Raw genomic sequence first — 14,150 nt, forward strand, 5'->3', positions numbered from 1 at the left:
GGATAGGTGCACCTTCAAAATGTCGATGTAACGTGTGTGGTCCATTGTACCATTAATGAAACACGAATCCCCAACACCATTGGCACTCGTACAGCCCCACACCATTACCCATCCCTCACCGTATTTTGTTGTAACTGTGAGATTTTCGTCATCTAGTTCACAGTTCTTCTATCACCACACAATCATGTGCCAATCTGATGCCCATAGGTTCGAATTTCATTACAATTTCATAGCATTACAAGAAAGAATAACAGATGGGTACTTGATGCACATGTACTTCCATCTTCGTTCCTTTTCTGCTTGTTGTAGATGTTTCCGTGTTAAGCCTGTGGTGAGTTGAATACTTTTTTGAGTCACTGTACTTAGCATTCCCTGTTATTTATTTCCGTGGAAGTTACAAGGAAGGAAGGATATAATAATGTGCATAAAATAATAATTAGAAACTTTAATTTGCGTCAAATACACCTTATATATCCTATTTTATTACTCAATGATTATTCAATTTTATATATAAAAAAATGACGTTAATATCCTTACATGCAACGTCACGTAAGCCAGAGATGTTACGGAAATGATTTCATTCTACCTAATTAGCGAGCCAACAGCATAGAGGGTCAGCGATAGGTGCTGGGTTGAGATGACGCCAGCAGCTTGCTTGCTGACTGGGCCATTGAGACTCGCTACCAAGCTGCAAATGCAAAATAACCAGAGATGTTACGAAAGTAATCTCACTCTACGTATGCTTCCTGCTTATTCTTAGGCTTGGCAAGAACTGTGGGGGATTTCATACTTTCAATGCTTTCCTCACGTCATCGGAAAGGCTGTTTCAGTTGGCTAGCTTTTACGGCTACCAGAAGAAAAAAAATCCGCCGAGTGGTTAAGCATTGACAGCACGCAAGGATTTTTTTCCCTTCGTAATCCCGCAGGCTCAATGCAATACTGGATTTTATTGCTGAATGTGAGACCGTAATAAATTTGCTCATTCTGTGTGAGTTTTTGGTGTTGGCTGTTTTTTTTTCCGTCAGTGAAAGTCGTTTTATAAGGCAAATTACTACGATACGAAAGAAAGTGTGAAAGAGGCGTGAATCCTTTAACAACCTATAAAAGGTCAAGTTAAACATCACACGTACTCTGACAATTTTTTTCAATTGGGAAAACTATCCTTATCTCGTAATTTTGTTATTTAGCGTCGCTTTTCTGCTACTTTTCGCTAATCGCGTCTATGAGGAAGAGAATTTGTTCTAAGGTTCGAATATTTTTCATTTATTTGTATTTATATCTCCATTCTCGTGGTATAGCATCGCTTTTCTGACACTTTTGGCTAATCGTGATGATAAGGATGAGTGATGATATGAAACTGATGAAGGGAAGCTGACAAAGAATACCCATACCCAGGCCGGGATTCGAACCAGGGGTCTCTCGTTTATCTTCGCATTACAAATCATTGGTCCTCCCCTGTGCACATTTCACCGTGCCACGAAGGGGGAGGAGGGATATGGAGGTATGGCTCCACACATTCTAGAGCTCGGCCATTTGTTTTTTTTTTAAAGGAAATGTGATCAGCGCGAATCTAGAACAATTGCGGTGGCGGACAATTGCGATCATTTTGACGGTGGTAGGAGAATTGAGACGATCAGCATGACTAACCGCAGGTGCACCTAGTCTAACCTAAAAGTGGTTGCAATGCAAGTAGGCTACCTTGTCAGTCTCAAGCCTGGAGAAAGTGTGAGAGGAATCAGTGTTCTATTCGAAAATATCAATATTTCACATAATTCTCTTGATTGATTGATTTACTTTATTTTACTTCGCTTCTTGTGCCACTTTTGACTAATTTGCGAAGATGGGGATGAGTGATGATATGATGAAATTGATGAATGGACACTCACCATGCCCAAGCCAGGATTCGAACCCCTGACATCGTAGCGCGATGTGTTAACCACTCCGCCACGGGGGCCGGCTGTAAGAGGTATTGTACGGGGTGTTAAGTCACCCTTCAATTTGATAGAAGATTTGAAATGTCATCGCAATTGTCCACTCGCCCTTTCACTTCTGTGTTCATCGCAATTGTCCGGCTACCGGTCAGCACCACTCTCCGGTCGCCCTTCCCCCGGGCACCCATTTATTTTAGTCTGGGTGAGACGCCATCAGAGGAATCGAAGCAGGGTCTCTCTTGTGGCAGTGGACACCCTAGTCACTACGCCACCGCGTCTCCATAAGCACAGTAGGATCGTAAGTATTTAATTCCAAACAATTAAACAACTGAACATACACAAACACAGTGGATTAAGGGGCGCACTATGCCTTGTCTATCAAGAGAAAGTAAACTTTTCTGCTCCCCTATTTTGGCACCCAATCGCCGCTACTGCACAGACATGTAATAAAAACTGTTTACGGGGTCTTTTTAAACACTCATGCCTCCCCAATGGCGTAGTAATAACATCGTTGCCTTGTAATCAAGGGGTCGAGAGTTCGATACCCAGCAGAGGCACATACTGGTTCGGAACCCACTTTAAACCATATCTCTAGTCCCGATTAGCTTTTCTGTACAGAAAGAGGACTTCAAAACGCACTCAAACAAGTAAACACTTTCCTTTCGGTCTTTGAAGCGAGTCTTTAGCCATAATAACCCCACCCCAACCCTCAGGCTGCTCCCATGGTCATCAGACTGCAAATAAAACATGAATTTCTGATCGTCAACAAAGAGTTTACCAGGATGTACGGGACTGTATCGGGACCGGAAGTGCAATTGGCCGCACTAGAGACCCAGAGGCGGGAGATGTGCAAAACCGCCGTTGATCAAAGGTCGCTTTCTCCAGCCGATGACCAGTTACTCAACACGAAAAGAAATCCCCAAACGAAGCGGCCAAACAGGAAACGTGGGTAATTTAACTGCGACATTTTGAGCGACGGGAATACAAATTTAGAAGCGACTGCGATTTCACGAGTTCCGCAAACTGAAGATGGCATCCTGCGTGGAACTTTTCGCACCTCCTAAACTGATCGCACGAAACGCAATCACCATTTTTTTGGTCAAGCCCCGCCCTATGTGGTCTCACATCAGGGTCAAATGCCTTTGTTGTTAGGTTAGGCTCGTTTCAGTTCTTTTAGCATAAACACAGCAATTTTTGTCTGACGTCAGAAGACAAAGGGCGGGGCTTGACCAAATAGGTGTTTGAGTTTTGTGCGATAACTGAGGCCCCTGCCAAGACAGGTTTTGTGCGGCCATGTACGCGTAGTTTCCAAACCTACTGCTGTTGCACCAACGATTTATCAAGACGTACCCAACAACTACCTAACGTCCGTCTAATTTTTTTCACTGAGCAGAATCATGGCCAAAATGTACACTTACACTCATCTAATTGATTGGTTTGCTTAATTTGTTTTCTTACTTCGCTCTTATACCACTTTTTGGCATGAAGATGATTAAATTGTTGTCCTAAGTCCACTTTATGCACAGAAAGGCTAATCGGGACTGGACCTACAGTTTAAAGTTGGATCTTAAACACTGTATCTACACCGGGTATCGAACCCGGGACCTCTTGATTACAAGGCGACGACGTTAGCACTAGGCTATCCGGGAGGTCCTCATGAAGATGAGGATGAATGATGATATTATGACATTGATGAAGAGAGACAAACATTTAGGCCGGGATTCGAACACGCAACCCCTGGCGTCGTAGCGCGCTGTGCTAATCACTCTGCCACCTTAAGACCCCATGTGGCAGGGGACGGGGGTTAATGCTGTGGACCGTGCCATCAAAGTTTGTGTGGGACGTGATTAAATTCAACATCCATATATTTTTCCAAAATATATGTTTAAAAAACTTACTCCTTGGCACCATGCTGTAATATGGGCGATTGGGGGGGGGGGGGAAGGTGGGATCAATATAGTTCCTTAGGAATTAATTTTCTTTAGCTGCTTGCAAGCTACTTTTCCCACTAGCTGCAAACTTCGGTGGCGAGATCAAAAGTTACCGCTGAACATGTTTGGTCACCGAGCAGGCTCAACTAATTATTACAACAATTGAATCAAGAACACTTCAATGAACAGGCCACGTGATATGTACAGTATGAGGAGAGAATATGAAAGTTTACACAATCCTTGTTGGAAAACCTGGTCCTAAGACACCTGTAGTAAGGCCAGGATAAAAAAAAAACATCAGGAACTTACGTTCTGTGTTATGATAAGAGAAGGTGTAAGGATAGCTTCAGTTCTAACACACCCGAATACAATGTATTAATAAATACAAAAAGCATACTGCGTAAATTGCCAACGTAACAATACGTATAGTGTATCGCTGTTTACGTGTCATCGGAGCATGTACAGCTGTTAGGCTTTTCTTCAAGTGCTTCTCAGTCCCTTGATAAAGCGATGAATCACCCTCTGCAACGAACTTCCTGTGTTCTCAAACCAGTTATCGATTTTTCCTCCCAAACCTTAGCGTGGTCTACAGGCTGCCTCGTCTCGGGAATATCACGCAGTAAAGTTTACAAATTCTTCTTCAATCAACGTTGTGCTGCGCTGGTCTCATGAAAACTAAGTTTTATTTCCCATGGAAATAAAATGGCACCTAAGGTAGTCGGGAGGCGATTCAGTTTAGTGGGAGTTGCTTGATTTTATGGACATCGCCATTAAAATTTCATTTCATTTGTATTTAACATCGCGTTTCTTCAACTTTTCGTAAAAAATCCAGGCCGGGATTTGCGTCGTAGCGCGCTGTGGGAACCACTTTGCCACGGAGATCGGTTTGGCTAATAATATGTTGGGGCAATCCATAGCAAAGTCTCCATGAATATCTATTTTAAAAATTAAATGCAATGCCGTATGTAACATTATCCTATATTGTGAGTGAGAATCTAAAAATGTCATTTGGATAGAAATTCAAATGTTGTACGTAATTTAGTTAATAGCAGAATGTATTTTACAAATCGTTTGTTTATTTTAACCTTTTATTTACTTCTGTATCGTGTACCACCCATGACAACCAAAAAAACAATTAACTTACCCTTTAACTGTTATATGCCCCCCCCCCTTTCAACTCACTAGAATATTAAAACGTCAATTGAAGCATTCCACCGAATAAAGCTGTATGGCACATTTCAGTGAATGCGAGAACAACGGATATAACCTGTTGTATGTTACTGGACTACAGTAGAAGCAACATTTATGCAAACACAGTATCAATCTTTGGGCATCATCCGACCTTATGACTGGCCAGTTTGTAGCCTGTAGAAGCAGCATGATTTCACTGGTAACTCAGCACATTCCCAAAAGTGCAATACGGCGTTATTCGTTGGAAAGCTTCAATTATCTTCTCTCCTTGTCTTAAATAATATATTTTTCATCATTTGATAATTCACAGAAATTAAAATAAATTTCTTATTAAGTAAAGAGGAAGTGTTTTATCTGCCCCGACCGTGACACAAAATTGTTCACAAGTCAGGGAAAGTATTGTAGGTAGTTTCAAGTATTTAGTTTCATAATTCATTGCACAGAAACTGTAAGAAAAGGGTTATATGTTAGTAGATTGGTTGATTTAATGTCAAAAATGTAGTATGTGCTTCCCACCCGTGACCATGGAATAGCCGTGCTTCATTTTCAATCATCAGAAGCAGAACTCTGTGGCGAAGTGGTTAGCACAGCGCGCTACGACGCTAGGGGTCCCAGCCAGCGCGGGGCGTACAATTTCATATCAGCATTCATCCTCATCGTCGCGATTAGCCAAAACTGGAAGATAAGCTACGCTAAAAAACAAATTACAAAATAAAATAACATTTATCTTACTTTGGAACGTAAAAAGCACAAGAAATGAAACATATCACCGCTCATATTTCACCAGAGGCAAGTGGGGGGGTGTAGAACCTGCGTGGTCTGTTAATGCAGTATGCAGTAGTGTTGAGCAATATATCGTCCAGATGATACATCGCGATATTGAAAAAATATCCTCCAGGCGATATCAACTAGACGATATATCGACACGATAAATTTCGTGTCAGTGATATACCGTCACGATACTTTAGTGATATATATCGTGTCAGCGATATATAGTCACGATATTAGACGATATAATGTCACGATACTTGGCGATATATCGTCCCGATATTTTAGCGATATCTATCGTGTCAGTGATATATCGCCACGATATTTGGAGTATACCATGTCAGCGATATATCGTCATGATATTTGGCGATATATATCCTGTCAGCGATATATCGTCAAGATATTTGGTGATATAATGTCACGATATTTGGCGATATAATGTCACGATACTTGGCAATATATATCGTGTAGGTGATATATCGTCACAATACTTTAGTGATATCTATCGTGTCAGTGATATATCGTCACAATATTTGGATATATATATACCGTGTCAGCGATATATCGTCATAATACTTTAGTGATATCTATCGTGTCAGTTATATATCGTCACGATATTTGGTAGTGTTGCCCACGGGACGAGACGGGACAGGCTTTTAAAAATTCGAGACGAGATTGATCATGTGTCCCGAGACAAACGAATATTTTCGAGACGAGACAGCATTTCACAGCATTTCCACGAGACGAGACAGGCCAAAGTCTCGTCTCGTGGGCAACACTAATATTTGGAGATATATACGGTGTCAGCGATATATCGTCATGATATTTGGCAATATCTATCGTGTCAGCTATATATCGTCACGATATTTGGCGATATATATCATGTTGCTGATATATCGTCACAATATTTATCGATATAGCCTATATCGTGTCAGCGATATATCGAGACGATATTTGGCGATATATATCGTGTCAGCGATATATCGTCATGATATTTGGCGATATATATCGCCATATAACGATACGAAAAAATATCGTATCGTCTGCGACGATATATAGAGATATCAAATTTCCGATATCGTCCATCCATAGCTCTTTTGCTCAAATGCACGCAACACTGTATCGAGACAACGAAAAATGGCAATGCCCCCGGAACTTCAGAATCGATACTACATTCCCATTCGATGTCTCGCCACACTCATACGACCTCATTCAGGAGGTGGAATATAAATAAAGGAATAGCATGCCCAGTGACAACGAAAGTGACGCGACCTCGATCTGTGTACCCTATTTCTCACGACTCCTCTATCTCGGAAAAGAGTGCGTTGATCAAACGAACACGCACGAGTGTGAGAATCTAATGCGACGTGTAAAAGCTTGGATCAAGACTTGCATGCTGTTACTGTAGTATACGTTGGCACAGCCAGTAACGGGCTAAGCGGGCTCGGGCCCCTCTCGAAATTTTGGAAAATTATCCTGCTCTATTATGATATTTTTACAGGAAGGAAAGTGGTACAGTAAAACCTCGTTAATCCGAACAGGCAAAATGGAAAAAAAAAGAATGCAAGATTTTAAATGTGGTGTCGTATTGCTTTACATTTTACTGTACTGTATAGTGTATTTAGGCATATGCCCTTTAAATACACCATAATAAACGTGTTTTGTTGCTATGAACTGAGTTTTAATGCACTTTCTACTGTTCTTTTAGGTTATTTCAGTTAATCTGGACTTTCGTTAAACCGGTCAACTTATCCCCCCCCCCATTAGTTCGGATTAATGAGGTTTTACTGTAGTTATTTAAATTGATATTGCAATGCTAATTTTAAAAATACCATTATTCTTCATTGTTTGCTTTTGCCATGGAGTTCCTACTTAACGAAAGTTTTATTTGTCTGCGTGCGTAACTTAATATGGCCTATAAATTATACTATATATTAATAATATTCATAATATAATAAATACACGCACAAGGGGCGGGGGTGGGGAATCAAGTGTGATATCATTGAATAACTTTCTTTCACTTATTAAACAGGGATTTTTTCGTTTTCCGACTATGTGTATTTCTCACGATATGTGACCGTTCCGGGACTTTTGGACCACCCGGTATATCTCGCAAGAAAGAAAGTAACTTGGTAATGTTTATCGAACTAACTTCGCTTTATGACCACATAGGCTAACCGGGACTGGACTTACAGTTTAAAGTGGAATACGAGCCTCCTCCCGCCGGGAAACGAACCTAGGACCTATCGATTACAAAGCGACAGTTCTAGTCTCTACACTATCGAGAAGGACCAAGCCTACTAGTATAGGGTAGTTTACTGAATTTGAAATACACCGTATTGCAAACTGCAAAAATGTTAAAGAATTGTTACTCTAACAATAATAAAGTATGTGCCTGCTAAGGTTCCAACTCGGAATTTAGCTTTCCCAGCCCCGTACACTATTTCAAATTTTACATCAAATTGTGAAGATTAGGATTAATTAGGGTTTTCATATTTTGCCTTTGCCATTAAAGGACAAACGCCTGAACGGGAGTGTAAAATCCACCTTTAATACACTAACACACAATAGTGATATATTTTGTGTATTCAAATGCACATCAGTGACGCAAGCACGAATTTTTGTCTGGGACGGGCAAGTACCAGAATAAACGTAACAACAATAATAATAATAATAATAATTACATTATTACTATTGGTGGTAGTAGTAATAGTACTATTATCAAATATACGTTATTATCCTCATAAATTACGTAAAGACGAGGTAGAAGTCTGTGCTAAAGCATTTGTTTGGAACAAACTATTTGAAATATTTTTCAACACCGTGAATTTCACATTAGCTAAAAATGGAAAACAAGGACACAAACTGTATTTTTGAATGGCAGAAAGTGAATGACAAATACATTCCGAAGATAATTCTTTTTGTACATATAACATGTTTTACACATATGGAACATGGAGCGACATAAAATAAGAAAATACATATGCAACATGCTAACATTAATCGTGCACGTATTGAAAGTTTATTCAATACATACGGACACAGCACATATTATATAAATACATTACATTACAGAAAAGAATCACATTGCGAGCGAAGCGAGCAAGATAACTTTTAGGTCCAATTTTTGCAATTGAAAAGAATATTGATTTAATAGGGCACAAATAATTTCACTGGACGCCATGGCATTCTCTCTTATACAACTTTTTTCATTTAGATCGCTCGGCATCCAGGGCCGACTCCCGCTGCCCCATAGCTAAAGATCTGAACTTGACGAAACCGAGAATAGTGGTCTTTGCTAGGGAAGCGAGCAAGAAAATTTTACGAAATGTATTTTAATTTGCATAAAATTTGAAACCGAAGGGGGCAATTCTCCTCTCTCCCCCCACTGCAGGTGTCCTTAGCCGTTAATGTTTGCCCCCCCCCTGTGGTTGCGCCACTGATACACATTACATTAAAACAAGATATACTGTAAGGTATTTATATGGCAGAAAAACTGATTGTAGAATACAAGACGCCTGTAAAAATTGGTGTTCTGGCAACCATTATTAATCGGGGGAGGGAGGGGTTGTAAAATGTGCACCGCGAAATGTTTAACATTTTCACTGAAATGATATGATTGTTCTAAATATGCGCTTACTTACTCACACATAAAATGTTTCTGTATTTAAAATATGTTTATTTTTTAACTTAACGCAAGCTACCTAACCACACTAGCTGAGCATTGCAAGTGTTAGGCCTACTTTCTGATTGGGGCGCCGCGGAAAGATCTTGAAACACCAAGGGCGCCGTGAAACGAAAAAGTTTGGGAACGCCTCCATTAGGCTTTGTTTTGGCGCCTGTCTTTTATTATAAACAGTTTCGTTATCATAGTACTTCACTTCCACTAACAATTGTCAACTTTAAAATATACACACATCTGATTAAAAATTATTAATTAAACTTCGATGAAACACTACACTTTAGATTCATTCTTCAACGTCTTATAGCCTAGTGGCAAATTCCCCTTTTATTAATGATTTGATGAAAGGGAAGGTAACTACCCATACACGCGAAGAAACATAGTCAGTGCCCAACCCAGGAATCGAACATGGGACCTTCGGTGACGAGCCGCGTTCAGGCGAGACAGTGTCTACGTTTGCATGTCCTAACATGCATTGCATTGTATTCTAGTGCCTTTAATGTCGCTTTTCTGCCACTTTGGCTAATCGCGACAATGGTTAGTTTAAATTGACAAAGGGACACCATACCGGGACTCGAACCCGGGAACAGTCTATCGACTGGACACCCTCGGCCAGTATTGTGTTGTAGTGAAGCATGGGGTATGAAACCAACGGCGCCATATTGACGGCGTAGTACGCGACGTGAAATAAAAATTAACAGTACTCACCTTTACATGATTCATGTGGTTTCGATACTCCTGTTCCCACGGTTGGTCGAAAAAAACACGGCACACAAAATCCAAACCCAATTTCACTTCCGGTAATAGCGGAAATATTACTTCCGTGTGTAAATAGTATTCACGTGGATCACAATGGAAGAATCAACATGAACGTCTCGAAGGCACAAGTCATTGAACGCACAGCTACCACACAATCCTGCAATATTTAAGTGCAACAAAAAAAAACACTGATTTTATAGCACTGCTGTTGTTATGGTAAGACCACACTACGTTCTACAAAACTTGGACGGTTTCGAAGCTGTTATCACAATTTAAGAAGGCACACTGTATTGCGGAATGCAAAAACAAGGTACGTAAATGTCAGTCCGCTCCAACACACGCGTTGACAATCACCTATTCACTTCTCGGTACTGTTTCCGACTGATAACGCTCGGGCAGGTCGCGTACTCGCGCACCTGGGGTACCGCTCGTCGGAGAGCCAATGGGAGAGCCGCACCATACGTCACTCGCCGGGACCGCCAATGCGGGAATGGCCCGAGGCGAATATCGGTCACGGAGTAGCAGACGGGCGGTTTACACTTTTACTCGATATTTTCGTTATGTTTTTTCGCACCGTCTTCCGGATTCGGTTCAGGTTGATATTGAAGGAGATGTAGACATGGGTTCGTTTTCCGATGCTGGTCGCCAGTGTTGCCACATGACGAGCAGGGAAATGCCTGAAAACACCATCATTTCAGGAAAGCTTTTTAAGACATTACTCACTATTAGTACAGACTCAAGCATGTATCTAGAGAAAAATTGGGCAGGGTGTTTCCGAACAATCTCTCACAAATAGTAATGAAAAAGTTTAAATTATAATTAAATTAAATATTGCGCTTAATTCAAATATGTAAATTAATTTGATTTTGATTTGATTTAGTTTATTTTACTTCGCGTTTTGTGCCTCTTGGCTAATTTGCGAAGATGGGGATGAGTGATGAAATGATGAAATTGATGAATGGACATTCACAAACAACCAAGCCCGACCGGGATTCGAACCCGGGACCCTTGGCGTCGCAGCCACTTTAAGCTGTATGTCCAGTCCCGATTAGCCATACTGTGCATAAAGTGGGCTTAAAACACCAAATCAATCAAACAATAAGTCCACTTTATGTACAGAAAGGCTAATCGGGACTGGACCTACAGTTTGATTGATCGATTTGCTTTAATTTACTTCGCTTCTTGTGCCCCATTTTGAAAATTTGCGAAGATGGGGATGAGTGATGGTATGATGAAATTAATCCATGCCCAGGCCATGATTCGAACCCGGGACCCCTTCATTACAAGGTGATGACGTTACCACTACGCCATCGAGGAGGCCAGATATTATTAGAATGATTAAATCCAGAAGACGTAGATGGTCAGGCCAAGTGGCACGAATGGGAGAAGAAAGAGTTTACAGGATTCTTGTTGGTAAACCTGATGGTAAGAGACCTGTAGGAATGCCAATACGAAGATGGGGAATAACGTTTAGGATGGAACTAAAGGAAATCGGTAAGGATGGAAAAGATTGGATTGCGCAGAATAGGGACAGATTGAAGGAAGGTTTGTGTTGCTGCAGCCATAAACCTTCATCTTTAAGAAATCTGGAGAGTTAATTAGTTAATGTAAATAGACTCCAGGTCAAGCGAGGTTTTATATTTTCCGTCAATTCCTAGAAACGTGGTAAAAGAAAGGGAGAAAAAGAGAGAGAAAGTGTAAAGAGACAAAAAAATCAGAGATTTGTAGAGAGAAAGAGACAAAGAAGCAACGAGATAAAGGAATACAGTGATAGAGATAGGCAGAGACATGCAAACAAAGGGAACAGAGAAAACTAAATATAGAAAGAGAGACAACAAGAGAGAAGAGAGAGAGAGCTAATTTGAGAATGAGTGAAAAGAGAGAGAGAGAGAGAGAGAAATGGAGAGTGAATTATATAGATACCTAAAGAGAGGGGAAAGAGAGAGGGGGTGTTTGTGAGTGTAAAAAAATAGAAAGAAAGAAGAAAGCAAAGAGATAGAACCCTGAAAATAGAGGGGGAGAGAGAGAAAGACACAAGCACACACATACAGAGAGAGAGAGTAAAAAAGTGTGAGTGTGAGAGTGATATCGAGTTGTTACATGGAGAGTGAGTCAGAGTTAAATGGATTGTGGTGAAAATTATAGAGAGAGAGCTAAAGATAGGGAGTGAGAGAGCTAAAGATAGGGAGAGAGAGTGAAATATAAACAGAGAGAATGTGAAATGTAGAAGAGAGAGAGAGAGCTAAAGATAGGGAGAGAGAGCGAAATATAGACAGAGAGAATGTGAAATGTAGAAAAGAGAGAGAGAGAGAGCTAAAGATAGGGAGGGAGAGAGCTAAAGATAAGGAGGACGATATCTAAAGATAGGGAGGGAGAAAGCTAAAGATAGGGAGAGAGAGTGAAATATAGACAGAGAGAATGTGAAATGTAGAAGAGAGAGAGAGAGAGAGAGAGCTAAAGATAGGGAGAGAGAGTGAAATATAAACAGAGAGAATGTGAAATGTAGAAGAGAGAGAGACAGAGAGAGAGAGAGAGAGAGAGAGAGAGAGAGAGCTAAAGATAGGGAGGGAGAGAGCTAAAGATAGGAAGAGAGAGTGAAATATAGACAGAGAGAATGTGAAATGTAGAAGAGAGAGAGAGAGAGAGAGCTAAAGATAGGGAGAGAGAGTGAAATATAGACAGAGAGAATGTGAAATGTAGAAAAGAGAGAGAGAGAGCTAAAGATAGGGAGGGAGAGAGCTAAAGATATGGTGATAGAGAGCTAAAGATAGGGAGGGAGAGTGAAATAATGGATAGATTGTGAAAAGTAGAAGAGAGAGAGTGAAAAACTGACAGAGAGAGTGTGTGAAAATAGACCTAAAGACAGTGAGAGATAGACAGAGAGAGAGAGAGAGAGAGAGAGGGAAAAATAGAGAGATAGGGAGGGAGCATGTAGCAGATGAACTCGCGTGCATGGTGAGATAGAGAAAGAAATACAGAGAGAGAGAACTTGGGAATGAGAGAAAGAGGGAGTAAGGAAAGATAAAAAGACAAATAGAATGTACTGAAGAGAAACTGATAGAGAGAGAAAGAGACAGAGATAAAAACTAAAAAGAGAGATGTCAAATTATACCTCACTTTGCTCTTCATTCAGCTAAAATGTTTCAAAACAACATTCTTCCATATTCTCCCAAGTGAATATGAACTTTTGCACAAGGGGTAAAAAAAAGTAATATTTCCAGGCATAAATGTGAATTATTACCCCCACAAGAAGATGTTTAAATCATATCGCACATGAGCACGCATAAAAATCATCGCGCAAGAAATTTATTCATTACTGGAATGGGACGTTAAAGCTACTCGAAAATGACGATAAAGACATCCGCAAGGTTAAAGACTCAAGCGTTAGGGACGTTCACCCATTCCGCACACGCACACAGACGACGGGGAGTGCGTCTAAAAAACCACCATAGCTGCAACTTGTCAGAGGCCAGCATTATCTAGAAAAGAAAGTCAATGCTTCATTCCTATGCGGGCAGGGTTTTTTCTGTTGTTTTCTGTATGGTGTCTTACCTGTAATGGCTGGGCATTCTTGTCATTATTAATCATACTATTATCTCATGTTTCCCTCTGTCTCTTTTCGTCTTTCTCTCTCTCTCTCTCTCTCTTATATTACTTTCTATTTTCTCTGTCTCTCATTTTCTGATTCACTATCTTTTTCTGTCTGTCCTTGTTTTCTCTCTCTATTTCTATCCATTTCTATCTCTCTCTCTGTCCATTTCTATTTCTCTCTCTCTCCCTCTCTCTTTCTATCTACTTCTCTCTCGTTTGCTCTCTATCTATTTCTCTTTCTCTCATCATCTCTCTCTATTTCTCTCTCTCTCTCTTTCTCTGTTTTTATTATCTCTC

At 40.4% G+C, this 14,150-nt stretch overlaps 1 protein-coding gene across 1 annotated transcript in view; it reads right to left on the bottom strand.

Annotated features, from left to right (window-relative positions):
- The window catches only part of RhoGEF64C (Rho guanine nucleotide exchange factor at 64C), a 383,518-nt gene extending 372,882 nt beyond the window's left edge, over positions 1 to 10,636 (bottom strand). The window contains exon 1 of the mRNA XM_083143975.1: positions 10,212 to 10,636. The gene's annotated coding sequence lies outside the window, so the exon portion shown is untranslated. The remainder of the gene's footprint in view (positions 1 to 10,211) is intronic.
- Between the last annotated feature and the right edge of the window lie 3,514 nt (positions 10,637 to 14,150).

Source organism: Lepisma saccharinum, chromosome 22 (genome assembly GCF_977018435.1).
Source record: "Lepisma saccharinum chromosome 22, izLepSacc3.1, whole genome shotgun sequence".
In the NCBI taxonomy this organism is placed as follows: domain Eukaryota; kingdom Metazoa; phylum Arthropoda; class Insecta; order Zygentoma; family Lepismatidae; genus Lepisma; species Lepisma saccharinum.